Source organism: Myotis nattereri (assembly GCF_964212035.1).
Source record: "Myotis nattereri genome assembly, chromosome: 2".
Taxonomy (NCBI): domain Eukaryota; kingdom Metazoa; phylum Chordata; class Mammalia; order Chiroptera; family Vespertilionidae; genus Myotis; species Myotis nattereri.
The window spans coordinates 208,771,643-208,788,683 of record NC_138076.1 but is presented as its reverse complement, the minus strand read 5'-3'; positions in this window follow the sequence as shown (position 1 = coordinate 208,788,683).

Genomic DNA, 17,041 nt, shown 5'->3' with positions numbered 1-17,041 from the left:
ACCTACCTATAGATCCACCCACCCACCCATCCACTCTACCCATTTGGCATTCCTCGAGCTACTGCCCACACCTGCCTACCTAACTCCCTTCCTGACCCCCACCATTCACCCACTCACTTCCCTGTCCATCCCGTAATGCTCTTCCGTGGACTCACCTGGCCTCTGCTGACCCATGCTCCGTGCCCTCACTTTTCTCACGGGCGGACACCTTACCTGCATCGATGGCTCACCCTTGGGCAGAACATCCTTGAAGGCTGCTTTGAAACGTCACCTCCTCCTGGAGGCCCTCCTTCAGAGGGAGCCTCTCACCAGCACCGGTCCATTCTCTCTATTGGCACCTGTTGCCTGTGCGGGCGTCAACGAGACAGTGATGCCTGTGCTCCGGGCACATCTGGGGAATGAATGGTCACGGCCAGCAGAGGAAGGGGGTCCTTGTCCCCTAAACTGACTGCACCCACCACAAGGGCAGGTGCGTTCCTCCTGGGACCCCTCCATGGACACGCTGCATGGGCTGGACTCCTGGCAGAGGCTCAGCCAGGCCTGGGCATTGCAGTGGGAGGGGGCAGTGCCGGTTTCTCCGCGAGGGTTGCACTGCGGTCCAGTTCCCCAGCTACGGGAGACAGGCAGTGGGCTAGGGGGGCTACTCCTCATGCTCCCACCTCTATGACCCAACATGCATTTGCAGTCAGACAACCCCAAGTTCAAACCCTGGCTTTGCCTCTCATTAGCAACATGACCCCTGGACAAGCCACTTCCTCGCCTGAGCCTCGTTTGCATCATCTGTGATGAGCCATGAAGTTCACTGCCTGACCTGTGGTTAACGACCAAGGAAGGGTAGCTATTATTATTACTATTGTTATCATTTTCCTTCCCCCAGGAGCTGAGTTCACTTCACACACATTAAGTAAGTGCTGTGGGCCAGGGCTGGGCTGGGTACCTTGTGAAGAGGCAGCGGTAAGAAATGCAGTCCCCGCTTGCAAGACAGAGGCCAGGATATTGGTGGAGATGAAGGGCCAAAATAGTGGTAGAAGGGGCCGGGAGGCAAGAGACACTGAGGAGGTCCAGAGAGGCTTCCTGGAGGAGGTGGCATTTGAGTTGGGCCTTGTGTCTTGAGGTGAGATTGCCCACAGGTAGAGCAGGCTTCAGGAAGATGATCTGGGCCGCCTGGCGTGGCTTAGCAGTTGAGCATCGACCTATGGACCAGGAGGTCACCGGTTCGATTCCCGGTCAGGGCACATGCCGGGGTTGCGGGCTCGTTCTCCAGTGTGGGGTGTGCAGAAGGCAGCCGATCAATGATTCTCTCTCATCATTGATGTTTCTCTCTCTCCCTCTCCCTCCCTCTCTGAAATCAATAAAAATATATATTAAAAAAAAAAAGATGATCTGGGAAGTGTCTTCTGTGGAGGAGGGGAGAGAGGCCTTGAACATGGTGCTCTGGGAGGTGGGGTGTGGGGGCGCCCGTTGTGACATGGGCTAGGCTGGGTCACCGTCCTGTCCCCAGTGATGGCTGCCCTTAGCGGCCACAGACCCTGGGGTGCCTCGCGGTCCTTGGTAGGGGTTTCCTCATTAGCAGAGGCCAGGCAGCACCCTGACTTTAGGAACAGGACCATGCTCTGAGGGAGCCAGGGATGGAGACCCCCCCCTGGAAGGACCCTCCCCCTTCTAGTTCCTGCTTCTAGTTCCCCTACAGTCAATGCTTGGTGGGCAGTTTCAGGGCCTCAGAGGGCTTCGGGGGACATGGAGGCCCAGAGAGGGTAACACTTGCGAGGGTAGCACAGCGAGTCTGCAGTGGAGCTGGGAGCACTCACTGCCGCCACATCCCAGGGTGGCCTTCGGTGTGGGTGCACATCTGTTGAGTGCCTTCTGTGTGCCAGCTCCCAGCCTAACAGGACAAAGCAGTCTCGCAGTTGAGGCTCAGACAGAGCATGGCAGGGCTTCCGGGAGGGCTGCCTGAAGGAGGCTTCGCAAACCAGAAGCTGTGAAAGCCAGACTGGCACAACCAGTGTGTGTGCCTGGCATAAGGGTGTGTGTGCCCTGGCGAGTCGGCCAGAGTGGTGACAGACCCTGGGAGTCTGGGCCCTGCCCGGGGCTGGCTGGGGGCCTGGAGGCCAGGTGATGGCAGATTAGTCCCTGGCTGTCCAGTCTGGCTGTTTCTCGAGGTGCTGCCTGGGTGTGAATGGGTTCTTGGGAGGCGTGGGGTCAAGATGGGAGTTAATCCCAAGGGTATTTTGGAGGGTGTGGCCACAGGCCCGCAGGGAGAGCCTGGCTCCCCGAGGCAGGCAGCTGTCGGGCCTGATGCCTGAATCGCCTCTGGAATTCCAGGCTCTGGGAAGAGGGCTGGCCGCCTGGAAGTTTTCTCAGCGAGCCTTCCAGCGGCCTGGGCTCTGGTTCCCTCATTGCTCCGCAGGGAAATGGGGTTGGGGGAGGGCCCCCCAAACCCATCAGGCTCTTTCTCCTGGAGAACAGGACAAGAAGTTGGGTGGGGGCCGAGGAAGGATGTGGGGTGACCCTCCAGGACAGTCAGATGGATAGATGGAGGGGAGTTGGGGGTCTGAGGCCTGAGGCTACAGGGGTGGGAAGGGATAGTGCAAGGGGCAGGGCCAGGGGACGCTGTCACCGCAGGGGTGATGGGGCCGGGTGCTCCAGAGCTGGGCCTGGCATCCAGGATCCTGGATGGAAGGGTGGTGGGGAGGGTCCTCCAGATCTTTGTTCTCAACGTGAGGGGAGCGGGGTGGAGAAAGGAGGGGCGAGGGGGGGACAGGAAAAGTGTGTGAGGAGCAGAAACAATGGCCTATTCTCTGCCGTCCAGCCTGGCTCCAGAGATAGGCCTGTGGGCTGGAGGCCAGCCCTGCCTTGCCCTGACCATCTCCAGTGTGGCCTCCTCCAGCAACCCAGCCCCTGGGGCTTCACTTGGTCGTCTCTGGGTGGGGTGGGGGCTCCTTCCTCTCCCCCCTGACCATGGGCTCATTCCTGGGCACGCGGGGCCATCTGTTTGTTTTCTTCTCACAAAAGCCAGACCACTTTGGTTGAAGGTTTTCACAAACATGATCTCCTTCGTGTGGTGAACACAGAAATAGCCTGCCTGCAGCTCCTGCCTGCTGCTCACAGAGCGGGGCCCATCCTGGAGCTCCTGCCAGAGTCCTGGGCCCATTCCCGGAGCTCCTGCCCGAGTCCGAGTCCCGGGCCCATTACCAATCAGTCACCTGGCTGAGTACTGGGTGCACCCCACTAAACCTAACTCCTAGCCCCCGCCCCCCTTCCTGGGTTGATGAGAAGAGGAAGGTTATAGGAGCTTGGGCTCAGGGCTCCTTCTGTACTTGCATTGGTCTAACCCTCACCGCACCATTGTGCAGATGAGGAAACTGAGGCTGGAGAGGTAACGTGACTTCCTCAGCCTCTCACAGCTGGAGTGGTTCTCCTGGACTGCAGCCCAGGCCTGTGGTGTCCACAGTGGCCGCTGCCTGGAGGGCAAAGGCTTGGAGGTCACGAAGGGGCCATGATCCCCGTCTCAGGATGTGGGCGGGACCCCTCACCTTGCACTCACATCCCCCTGGGGCCAGAATGGCTCAGAAGCATCCCTGACTGAGGGGTGTTGCCTCTGCTTACACCTCTGTAGTTTATTTATTTTCTTATACCTCTTTAAAAAAATATTTTTATTGATTTCAGAGAGGAAGGGAGAGGGAGAGAGAGAGATAGAAACATCAATGATGAGAGAGAATCATCGATTGGCTGCTTTCTGCACGCCCCACACTGGGAATTGAGCCCGCAACTGGGGCATGTGCCCTTGACCAGAATAGAACCCAGGACCCTTCAGTCCACAGGCTGACGCTCTATCCACTGAGCCAAATGGGCCAGGGCTTCTTACACCTCTTTAGTGATGGGGCGCTCACCCCCAGAGGACAGCCCTGTCAGCCAAGAATATGTCTCTGAAATGGAGCAGAAATCAACTCATCGGCTCTGCTCACTGCTCCACCTTCCACCTGCTGGGGCTGCACAGATGGCCCCAGATGGCCCCCCTTTCCAAGTGTCTGTCCCGGGGTCAGAAGGCCTGGCCCCCGCTAGTCCCTGCTGTGGGTCTTAAGCAGGTTTCGAAGCATCCCTGTACCTCATCTGTAAAACGGGAAAGATCGTGCCTGCGACCAAGGACAGCCTGGGAAGGAGCGCCACAAACCCAGGCGGGGCGTCAGGTGTTCAGACTCCTCCTCGGACTTTTCTAAGCTGTTTCACGAACTGGCACCTCACAGCAAGCCCTCCTCGGCCCCTGGCCACAGGGCACAGCTCTTGCCTTTGGACTCGGGAATCTGAGCCCCAGCTCGCAGAGGGGGACGCAATGGCTTGTCCCATTTCATGTGTGGAGACGTGACTCCGGCCACCCTCCGTGGGTAAGTGGACCTCACAGGCCAGGAAACCGTCGCAGAGGGGCGGAGTGGCCCAGGCAGCACCTTTCCGCAGGGTGATTGACCAACCACTCTTACCAGGCCATTCATTCCCCTGTCAGACCTGCAGGGGTTAACCGGGCTGCCTGGTGCCCAGACAAGCAGGAGGGAGGGTCTCATGGTGAGGGGTGGGGAGCGGGCCGCCCCCTCTGGGTCTGACTCCAGCTCGGTGGGCCTGGGCCGGCCGGCCGCTTGAGCCCCTGCCAGCCCGGTGTTGACTCAGCCGCCTCTCCTCGGCCAAGGCCCGCCTGGCCAGAGCTCCCACGGGGAGGGTCAGCGCATTCTTCTCTGGCTGGAGCTGGGGGTGGCTGGCACCTTCTGGTGCAGTGTGGGGGACAGATGCTGGGGTGAGGCTGGGAAGCTTTTTTGGGGGGGTCAAGGTGGGGAGCACCACAGGGTAGAAGGATTAGCCTGGGAACTAGGCTACTTCAGCATCGGCTCAGCTTCCCGTTAACGAGCTTGGTGATCTCAGTAAGACACCAGCACATCTTGTGTCCATCCGCCTCCCTGCCTCAGTTTCCCTGACGATCAAGCGGATACGATGATAATAAGCCTGGCCCACCCTGCCCCATAGCTTTTGGGAGGATCAAAGGAGAAGAACGAGTTGGGCAGGAGTGAACACCCTTTGTAGTTCAAGGACCCACACACAGGGGCTGGCCGGCCGGCCTGGCCTTCTCCAGGTGGAGCAAGGGAAGGGGAAGGGAAGCAGGGGCAGCTCTCAGCCGTGACATCCCTGCCTCCTCCCTAGGCTTACACAGTGACAACAACAATAAGAGCCTGATGGAGATGGCAGGGGTGGGGAGCTCGACTGGGGAACTTACATGCACATATGCACAGCCCATGGACACAGACACTAGTGTGGTGAAGACTTGGGAGGGGCTGGTGTGGGGAAGAGGGGGTCAATCGGGGGGCGAGGGGGAAAATAAAAAAACCCACAAGGGGACATTTGTAATACTTTCAACAGTAAAGATAATTAAAAAAAAAAAAGAGTACCACCTCCCAGGTGCACAAAGTCCTTGAGCGTTTACAAAATCCTTCCATACCCATTAGCTCAGGCCACCCCACCACCCCCTACCCCAGGGCCTTTGCACTGCTCTTCTCTGCCCAGCACACTTTCCCCACAATGAGTGAAAGGTTACCTCCTCCTCATCTCAAGCGCCACCTTCTTAGAAGCCTCCTGGACCACCTACCTAAATTAACTTCTCCCTCCCCACCCTTTGCCCCACTCCACTCTCTTCTATGCCGACTGCCATGATCTTGTTTAGGTAGAACCATGTCCCCCAAGGGCTTTAAGCTCCAGGAGGGACCATGACTGCCTTGTTCACTGCTGTGTCTGCAGATGGACCATCGCCTTCCATAGTATTATTGTCCCCTCTTCTAGGGAGGAGCCTGAGGCCCAGAGAGGGTGCATGACTGGTCCAAGGCCACAAAGCCAGGAAGGCATGGAGCCAGGTGGGGGCTCTTTTCAGAACTGCCCTGCACCCGCCCTGCCTGCATCCTCTGCAGGGCCCTTCTGTCATCGCCACCAGTGCCTCCTTCCTTACACACTCGAGGTGCTATGCACCGACGGTATCTGTCCAATTCTCTTTACAGAAGAATAAGATCCTGGATTCAACACACAAAGTGTGGCTGCAACCCTAGCGGGCCTCTGGGTTAACGCCTCCGGCCAGTGTGGGGGGCATCCCAGAGCCGCCTTACCCTGAGCAGGCAGGCTGGCCGGCCCAGTAGCTCTCCCAGAATTGCATCGGCAGCTGCCGGGTGGCCGGATGCCCCACCCCCCCTGCCTCTGGGCCCTGAGCCCAGGCCCAAGGCGGATCTGTGGCTGGCACTGCTCCTTTGGGTTGGGGTGGGAACACCGCAGGGATTTTAAAAATAAAGGGCCTTGAGACAGTGGCCTGGCTCAGCCAGCTCTGGGGCAGGGTGGGGGCCAGACAGGGACAATGGGATGCTGAGGCTTGGAGGCTGTCTACCCGCAGGGAGCAGCCAGGCCAGGGGAGCCCTATTCTCCCCTGCCAGCTAACAGCATGGCTCTCCCAAGAACACGCCCTCCCCACCTATATAAACACAGGTCTGGCATATTTACCGACCACCTACTATGTGCCAGGCCTCAGGACCGCAGGGTGGGACCCTGGCCTCTAGCCTCTCTTTCCGCCAACTGTGCTGCTCTCCCCGCCGTGGGCCCCTCTCCTTACCCAGACGCAGGGCAGATGCGTTATGAAGTGCCTACTGTGTGTCAGGCGAGCCTGGCCTCTGCGCGCTTGCGCTTTTCTCCTCTGCACTCACAGTCCCTCTGGCCTCTCCCATCTCGGGCTATTCCCGTCTCCCTCTCTCTCCTCTGGCCCAGCTAACAGGAAGCAGCCGGAGAGGTCAAGGGCGGCTGGGCCTCCAGAGCCCAGCATCTGCACACACATGGGCCTGTCTGCAGGGTGGGGGGACTTCCTGTTTATGAGAAGCACAAGGACCCCCGGGGCGGTGCCTCGGACAGGCCTCCTGGCAGCCCCTGCAGTCTAGACCTCAGTCCCTCCCACAGAGGCCCCCCCATATCCCTACAGGCCCCAAGCAGCCAGCTCAGCCCCAGGCTGCTGCCCTCTCCCTGCCGGGGAGGGTGGGAGGGAGGAGGACGGAGGAGTCTTCGGAATGGCCAGGAATGTGGGAGTCGAATGTCCAGAATGTCCGCAGGAAGCATCCAGGCTCCAGAGCCCAGCCCCCCCTTGTCTGGGCGCCCTGCCCTGCTTTGGTGGGGGAGGGGCTGAGGCTTAGGGAGGGAAGGAGGAGGCCAGACCCCATCCTGCCCAGCTGGGCCCACAGGCTTCTTCTCTGGCAGGAGCAGCGCTGGCAGCCGGGTCTCTCATCGGTGGGCAGAGGCGGTAGGTCTGCAGCTCACTCCGGCGGGCAGCCTTGGTTCTGCCTTTCTCCTCCGCCTCCAGGCCTCAAGGCCTCCATGCCTCACTCTGACCAAGATGTTAACTCGAACCCGTAAAGAATCCCTCCTGTTCAAAGCCTCAGATCCAAGCAGGGGCAGGTGGAGGGGTGGGGCTGGCCAAAGGTGCAAGCAAACAGCCCTGTCCTCCTCCCCCTCCAGGCAGCGCTGGCCATTCCTGTGGTTGCCTAACAGGTATTGACCAAGGGCCTGAGGGTCAAGGCCAGCTGGAAGAGGCCAGGGAGAGAGACCTGTCTCTCTTCCCCTACCTAACCCAGAAGGAGGTGAGCAACACCTGTCTTCTGTCTCCCCTCCATATCCCATGCTCCCAGAGTACCTGGTGCTTGAGGCAGTCACCCCCTAGAGGGCAGTGCTGGTGAGGAATCAGCTAACACAGGAGGTAGTCAAGGAGGGCTTCCTGGAGGAGGACACCCTCTCAACATGGAAGCCTAAAATCGTGAAAAGATGTGTCTGCCCCAGGAAACAGCCTGATTTAAATGCACTGCATTTCCACAGAAAGGGGCTGGAGAAAGGGGCAGGGGAAGGAGTAAGAGGAGATTTGTGGGAGTGGGGTTGGGGGAGGGAGGTGGGGTTGGGGGAGGGGGAATGAGGTCACTTGTCCTCAGAGCCTGGGCTTTCTGTGGCTCTGGAGCGCCCCCTTTTGTCCTGGGCCAGAGACAGAGGGAAATAGGGTAGGGGAACCAGTGACTTAGTGTGGGTGTGTGTGGACACCGTGAGGGGAAGGGCCTGGAGGCTGGGACTGGGACCCTCCCTGGCCTCTAGCTCTGTGAAGCCTCCCAAAGCACAGGCTTTCCAGCTCCCGGGAGGCCTGCTCCGGGATGGAGCATCCACCACGTCCCCAGGGCGCTGGGCTGCTTGCACAGGCCACGCTGTGGTGGTGAAGCGTCCTGGCTCTGCTATGTGACCTGGGCAAGTTATTAACTTCCCTGGCCCACCTCTACCAGTAAAATGGGGCCAAAGATAGGACCTGCCTCAGAGGGCTGTTGGGGATGAAATGAATTTAGCAAAGCACCTGGCGCTGATGCGTGCTTATTCCAGTTAACAAGGATTGTTATTAATGGGGAAAAGGGAAAGTTGGTTTTCCTCCAAGGACATGCAGACAGGTGGGTGGAAGGTGTGTTAACGAGAAGCGTCTTAAAAAAAAAAAAAGGCTTGATCCTCAGCCCTGGGGATTCCCAGACTTGCCTGATCCAAGGGACCCCTTGGGCTCTCGTTAAAAATATCAGCTTCCCACCCCACTCTCTGTCCTGGCAGGTGTGGGTGGGACAGGCCTCGGGGACTTATAAGGAAACCCCAGCTATCTAGAGACAGGTGTGGAAAACATTCCTCTCTGATGACAATGAGGATTCACTCCAAATGCTTCCTCCTTGGGAACCCATTCCTTCAAAATACCCTTTAAAAAGCTCTTCTTGCCCAGCCGGTGTGGCTCAGTGGGTGAGCATCGACCTATGAACCAGGAGGTCACGGTTCGATTCCAGGTCAGAGCACATGCCCAGGATTCGGGCTTAATGCCAGTGGGGGTGGGGGTGGGGGTGGGTATGCTGGAGGCAGCTATCAATGATTCTTTCACATCATGGATGTTTCTCTCTCTCTCTCTCCCTTTCTCTTTGAAATCTATAAAAATAAATAAATAAATAAATAAAAGGCTGCTCTTAATTGAGCACTCACTGCCTACTCTAAGCCCTTTCTATGTTAACTCCTAGGATCCTTACAATCTTACGCTGTGCAGGTACTTAGAGTGGCCCCCATCTTACTGATGGGGAAACTGAGCCCTGTGGAAGTTAAGGAACCTGCCCAAGGTCACAAGAACGCTGTGACTGACTTGTTGGGAATCAACCTGGCATTTGAACCTGGACTTGGACCCTTGCCCATTGGGTTGTAATTTCCCCACCTGCCACGCGCCCCTCCAGGTGGCTTGGGGTAGGAGCTGGGAATGCATACTTACCACCCCTTTGTCCTCTAAGGCTGTGGCCCTTGAATAAAAAAATGGCTGGTCCAGCCTGGCCGGTGTGGCTCAGTGGCTGAGCACCGACCTATGAACCAGGAGGTCACAGTTTGATTCCTGGTCAGGGCACATGTCTGGGTTTCAGGCTCAATCCCCAGTGTGGAGTGTTCAGGAGGCAGCCAATCAATGATTCTCTCTCATTATTGATGTTTCTATTTCTCTCTTCCTCTCTGAAACCTCTCTCTTTCTCTCTCTCTCTCTCTCTCTCTCTCTCTCTCTCTCTATATATATATATATATATATATATATATATATACACACACACACACACATACATACATACGCTGGGGCCTTGACTTACGAGTGTCCCGACTAATGAGTTTTTTGAGATACCAGCTGTCTCTCGGCCGATTCTTTGCATTGAGTTGATAGAGTAATTTGAGTTAACAAGCTCCTTAACGAGCTTGGTCTTGGAACTAATTAAACTTGTAAGTCAAGGCCCCACTGTATATATATATAGACTGGTCCTGCTGTAACACCCCCTACCCCCCACCCCCACCCCCGGAGAGGCAGAAAGTGGGATTCGACTTCCTGTGTCCTACTTACTTCCTGCGGGTGGCCTCAGGTACTTCCTACTCCCTGAGCGGGCTTCCCGGAATCTAAAATGGGGTGCAGCACCTCCCTGGGTGTCATCAATGAGTGGCCCAGACCAGGGTTTGGGAACGGTTCAGGCTGTGGGTCTTGGAGACCTGGGCAGGGAGAGGGGACACTTGCTCAAACTCACCTGCACTCCGGTCAGGCCCTTTCCTGGTGTCAGGGAGACTCTGGAGGCTGGGAGGTCTCACAGGGATGGCAACGCTGGGGGTGGCAGAAGCAGGGAGCTGGCTTCTCCCCTCCCGCCTGACACCCGAACACGCCCTGGCTGGGCGGCTAGTGATTCACAAGCTTTAAGCCCTAGTTTCATCTGTAATCAGGAAGTGGGCCACTAGAGAGCCTGGGGCATTTTCTGGGGAGCCCAGTGCCACCCCAGAAACCTGGGAGGAGGGGCTCGGAGGAAGAAGAGGGAAGAGAGAAGGCAAAAGTTCTGGCTTCAGAAAATTTGCATAATTTATTCTTTGCTTTGCCGGGGATGAGAGATCCTGGGGACCCGAGGGCCCTGGAGACCGTTCCCTCATTCATCCTCGTTTATTGAACCCCTTACATTGTCCCGTTTCCATGGGCCCAGCGAAGCCAAGTGAAGTTTTCCAGGAGCTTCCTGGTGGGGAGACCACCATGTAATCGTGTTTACAACATTCAGGATCCACGGGGAGAGTGATCAATGTGGGGGTGGTGGCGGCCTGGACAAGGGGCGGTTCCACAGTTCTGAGGCCCCACCAGGAGGAATGGGTTCAGAGTCTTCGGTTCTGCTCCCATCGGACCCTGAGTTTCCCCACCTGTGAACTGGATACAGTCACGGTGCCTTTCTCCTGGGGTTCCTCACAGGACTTAAAGGGTTAACACGTCTGAAGCACTTAGAACAGCACCTGCTGGGTGGTCAGCCTGTGATGCAAAGGCCCAGAGTTGCAGCTCCTCGGTGGGGTGGGGGCAGCGGTGGGAGGGGCATCTGCGGGGCTGCCACTCCTCTGGGACAGCCTCAGGGCAGCAGGGAGCTTTGCAAGGCTTGTGAGCAGAGAAGTGAGGTGGAGGTCAGAGCACCGAGGAGAAAGAGCGGGGATGGCCATGGAGGGGAGGGGCAAGACCGGGGCAAGGAGACAAGGGAGGAAGTGGCTTGAGGGTCCTGGCGAGAGGTGGGGAGGCCTGAGCTGAGGCAGCAGGAGATAAGGACTGGCGGGAGGATACATAGCTGAACCGACAGTGATGGTGCCGTGACCGAGCAGACGCAGTGCTGAGGCGGAACCCAAGGGTGCCGGCTCCCACTGATTCAAGATCTGCTCATATACTTAGAAGAGGATGTTCAAGGAGGGCCTTGGAGAGTGTATCGGAGTTCCCCAGGGAACCCCTGAAGGGACAGCAGCCAGGCAAAGGGCCACCAAAGGCAAAAGTTTAGAGGCAGGAGAGTCTGTGTTTGGAAAGCAGCGGTGCGGGGGGTCAGGAGTTGGGGGCCCATTGGGGTGGGTGGGGGCAGCAAGCTAAGCAGCAGGAAGAGAATGCGAACACCTGTATTCGCTTCCTGTGGCGGCTGAAACAAATCGCCACCAACTGCGTGGTCTGAAACAACAGAAACGCATCCTCACGGCTCTGGAGGCCAGAGCATGCCATGAAGCTGTGTCGCGGGGCCACGCTCCCCCGGGGGCTCCCTCGCCTCCCCCGGCTTCTGGCGGTCCAGGCGCTCCTTGGCTGTGGCTACATCACTCCGATCTCTGCCTCTGTTTCCCCCTGGCCTTCCCAGTGTCAGCGATCAGGACACTTGTCACTGGGTTTAGGGCCCGCCAGGGATAATCCAGGAATGGCTTACCTTGAGAGCCTTGCCTTAGGGACATGTGCAAAGACCCTTTTTCCAAATAAGGCCCCATTTACAGGTTCCCGGTGGACCGCTCTTCTGGGCCACCATTCAGCACAGCGCAAGATCCGAAATCTTCATCCCAAACGCCGATCCCAGATGGAGAGCATTTGCCCTTCCCCCTCCTCTGGGCCTCCCAGCCCGTCCGTTACTGCCTCCCTGAGCAGCACCCCGAGCTCACCCTGCTCCCGTCCCATGGGTGTCCTTGTGTGCACAAGTAGCTCCCTCCCTCGCCCCCTCCCTCTGAGACCGGACCTCGCCGGACGTGCGGGGAACGAGCGCCACCGTGCGTCCGTCTTGGCGCAGTGCGGACGGAGGTTCCCGCCGGGTCGCAGCCCCGCTGACGGCAGGTGCGGGCCACGCACAGAGCTCTCCGTCCGCTGCCCGCCCGCCACTCCACGGCCTCAGCATGAAGTGGGGTTATTACCACCCCATTTTTTCAAACGGGGAGGCCCCGCTCGGAGAGACTGTGACATGCAAGAGTCACACAACCTTCCACTCCCATTTGACTCCATTTGACTCCAAAGCCGCACCTCGCTACCCACCAGCAGAAACCAAACACCCAAACACGTGCGCGGCGTTGGGCGGGACCTGCAGACGCCTGCGTGCTGCCCGGCTTCTCGGCCTCCGTCTCCCCAGCTGTAAGGGTGCACGTGAGACCCCTGCCTCCAGGCGCCTTACCGTCCTCAGACCCCAAGAGAAACGCCAAGAACCCAGCCTTTTGCTGAGGTGCGCTGTGGACCTACTTGCTTCGAACGTTGGCCTCCCTCCCATCCCCTAATTTTTTAGGTTTTCTATTCTCTAAACGGTTTCATATGTGTGAACTCTTTGATCATTAAAAAAAAACATACTGCCCGGCTGGCATGGCTCAGGGGTTGAGCATCGATAGACCTGTGAACCAGGAGGTCACGGTTGGATTCCAGCCAAGGGCACATGCGCGGGTTGCAGGCTCCATCCCCAGTGGGGGCCGTGCACGAGGCAGCCGATCAATGACCCTCTCATCACTGATGTTTCTATCGATCTCTCCCCCCTTCCTTCCTCTCTGAAATCACTAAAAAGATATTAGAAAATAAAAAATAGACTCCCTGGGTGAGAACTTTACCCAGACCTCCAGTCCCCTCCGAAAGGCAATAAGCTGATGGCAGTTTCATCCACACTCTTCTAGGGATGATGTGCACATAAGCACATACACGGGTATACGCACCCACACAGGAATAATTACTGCCCCCCTCCTCATTTTTTTAAGAACAAAAGGTGGCATGCAATACACATTTCTGCACTTGCCTTGGCCACATAATGACGTTTTTGCATTGACTCCATGCGATTACATATAATTTACTTTGGGGGTTACAATATTCTATTGAAATACAACATATTTACACACAAAATATGTAAGAGTATACAAAGCGAACACCACATGGAACCAGCACGCAGGTAAAGACACAGAACACAACCAGCCCCCCTTGGGGCCCCCTAACTCCCTGCCAAGGAACCGCTGTCCGACCTCTCTGACTTGATCTGGGTTTGCTGTCTCTGTGGAATCAGGTCTCTTCTCCTTTCATTCAACGTCACGTCTGTGGGATCCATCCGCGCGGTTGCCTGTAGTTGCACAGTATTTATTCGCATGGCTGTGTGGTACTGCGGTCTGCGACTGAACCAGATTTTATTTTATCCGTTCCACTCGGAATGGCTATTTGGGAGGTTTCCAGATCTTGCTTATCACAAATAGTGTGGCTACAAACATCCCAGTGCGGTGTGTGTCTTCTGCTGATCACGCGCGCCCATTTCTGTGGGGTGTGTACCTGGACCTAGACTCGCTGGGTCCGAGGTCTGCCTATGTTCTGTTTCAGCAGAAGCTGCCAGGAGGTCTTCCAAAGTGATGGTAACGCTTGACATTCCCGCCAGGAAGCTCTGGTTCCTCCACATCTCAGCCACAGGTGGTCTCTGCCTCCTTCACTGTAGCCTTCTGGCAGGTGTATAGTGCGGATGTTGCAGTGTGGTTCTCATTAGCCTGGTTACTAGCGAAGCTGAGCCCTTCTTCATGTTTAATTTTTTAAAAAATGTATTGATTTGAGAGAGAAAAGAGAAAGAGAGAGAAACATTGATTTGTTGTTCCGCTTATTTATGCATTCATTGGTTGGTTCTTGTATGAGCTCTGGCTGGAGATCAAACCCAAAACCTTAGTATATCAGGATGACGCTCTAACCAACTGAGTACTCAGCCAGGGCATTTTGCAGGTGTTTATTGGCCATTTGGGGTTTTCTCTTCAAGTATCTTGCCCATTTGTCTAATGAGGTGCTGCCTTTTTCATGCTGATTTGTAGTTCTTTTAAATTCTCAGTAGAACTATTTTGCTGTATGTATGTGTTGCAGATATCCTCTCTCACTTTGTGGGTTGTCTTTTTTTTTTTTTTAACATAGTTTACTTAATATAGGCCAATGTCTCTCTCTTTTTTTTAAATGGTTGGTGCTTTTGTTTTCGGTTTGAGAAACCTTTGCCTGTTCCAAGATCATAAAGAAGTTTTCCTCTGAGGCTTTATTGTTTTTCACATTTAGGTTTGAAAAAATATTTTTTCTTATGGTGTGAGGTAGGGGTTGCAGTAGACTGAAAACAGGCTCCCAAAAGATGGGCACATCCTAATCCCTGCAGCCTGTGAATGTTGTTACCTAATGCGGGGAAGTGTTTGCAGATGTGATTAAGTTAAGGATATTGAGATGGAGCAGTTAGCCTGGATTTTCTTGTTGGCCCCTAAATACCATCACATGTATCCTTATAAGACGAGAAGCAGAGGGAGGTTTTATGCGCACACGCGCGCCCACGCCCTCGCCCACCATCGTGAAGATGGAGCAGGGAGAGGTGGAGTGATTTGAAGTTGCTGGCCTTTCCATTGGACTGACGCAGCCATGAATCCAGGGATGCCGGCAGCTCCAGGAGCTGGAAGAGGCAAACAACGGTTCTCCCCTACGGCCGCCAGAGGGAGCCTGGCCTTGCCAGCACCTTGATTTGACCTGTGATCCTGATTTGGGACTTGCGGCCTCCAGAACTACAAAGGTACAAAGTTCTATTGTTTTAAGCCACAAGTTTGTGGTCACTTTTTTTTTTTTTTTTGTACAGCAGCACAGGAAGCTACAACAGGGGTCATGATACAATATGCTCTCCGGTTGACCAATATACATCCTATCCGGTTGACCCAAAACTGTTCACTGAAACGATCATCCCTCTCGCACTGCTCGGCTCTGTCGCTTGGTCACAGTCGGGTGTGGGCTTGTTTCTGGACTTGGCTCTGTTCCGTTAGTCCGTTTGTTCCTATACCAACACCGCACTGTCTAAACGCCTGTACTTACCATCGCCTTGTTTCTGGTACAGTAAGTTCTCCAATTTTGTTCTTTATTGTTGTCTTTTACATAAATGGCCTTTCCTTTGCGTCGCCATGTAAATTTTAGAATCAGTTTGTTAATTTCAGGGAAAAAACACTGCTGGGATTTTAATGGGGGCTGCATTGAATCTGTAGAGGTATTTGAGGAGAATTGATATGCTTATAATATTGTCTTCTAGTCCATGAAAATGATACATCCCTCAGTTAATTTAGATCTTATTTAATTTCACACAATAATGTTATTAAAATTTTTAAATTGAGATATAACTCACATATTTACAATTCACTTGTTTAAGGTATACAATTTAGTGGTTTTTTATAAAGCTATATAATCATGGCCAGTATCTAATTCCAGAATATATGTTGCTCCCCCAAAAACTCATAGTCATTAGAAGTCATTCCCTATCGCCTTCCCCCAGCCCCCGGCATCCTCCAGTCCCCTTTATGTTTCTGAGAATTTACCTAGTCTAGATAGTTCATATCAGTGGAATCATACAACATATGGCCTTTTTGTGTTTGGCTTCTTCCACTCAGCATAATGTTTTCAAGGTTCACCCATGTTGTAACATGTATCAGAACTCCATTCATTTTTATGGCTGAGTAATATTCCATGACACACACTTTTTTCATTCATGCATCAGTCGATGGTCATTTGGGTTGTTTCTACTTTTGGGCTTCTGTGACTAACTAGAGGCTTTTATGAATAACCAGTGGGGTCCCTTGGCCTGGCCTGTGCCCTCTCGCAATCTGGGACCCCTCGGGAGATGTCAGACTGCCGGTTTCGGCCCAATCTCCACAGGCCAGGCTGAGGGACCTCACTGGTGCATGAACCTGGGCACTGGGCCTCTAGTATGCATATAAGATCTTTTGTTAATCTCTTCCCGTCCTTCCCCTCCCCCCTTTTTAAAAATATATTTTATTGATTTTTTTTTTTTTACAGAGGAGAGGGATAGAGAGTTAGAAACATCGATGAGAAACATCCATCAGCTGCCTCCTGCACACCTCCTACTGGGGATGTGCCCACAACCAAGGTACATGCCCTTGACTGGAATCGAACCTGGGACCTTCCAGTCCACAGGCTGATGCTCTATCCACTGAGCCAAACTGGTTAGGGCTCTCCTACCCTCCTCTCTCTGAGATTCATCAGTCTGTTCTATGTTTCCATGTCAGTGTGTTGAGCGTCTGCCCCCTGGTGGTCATTGTGCATCATAGCTACCAGTCCAATGGTCAAATGGTTGCTTAGGCTTTTATATATAAAGCTATTGCTATGAACATTACTTGTGGATTTTTGTGTGGACATATATTTTTAATTATCTTGGGGATTTTACATCTGAGGGTGAGATTGCTGGATCATATGGTAACACTATAGGTAAACTTTTTTCTTAATCCTCACCCAAAGCTATTTTTATTGATTTGAGAGAGAGAGAGGAAGGGAGGGAGAAAGAGAAAAACTTCGATGTGAGAGAGAAACATCTATTGGTTGCCTCTCACATGCATACCGACTGGGGATCAAACCCACAACCTAGTTATGTGCCCTGATGGGTAATTGAGCCTGTATCCTTTTTTATTTTAAAATAAATATATTTGTACTAGAGGCCTGGTGCACGAAATTCATGCATAGGGGTGGGGGAGTCCCCCAGCCCGGCCTGCACCCTCTCCAATCTGGAACCCCTTGGGGGATGTCCAACTGCCAGTTTAGTGGGACATCCCTCTTGCAATCTGGGACCACTGCCTCCCAAACACTCACTTGCCTGCCTGATCACCCCTAACTGCCTCTGCCTGCCGGCCTAATGCCCTTAACTGCTCCCCTGCCAGCCTGATTGCCCCTAACCGTCTCTGCCTG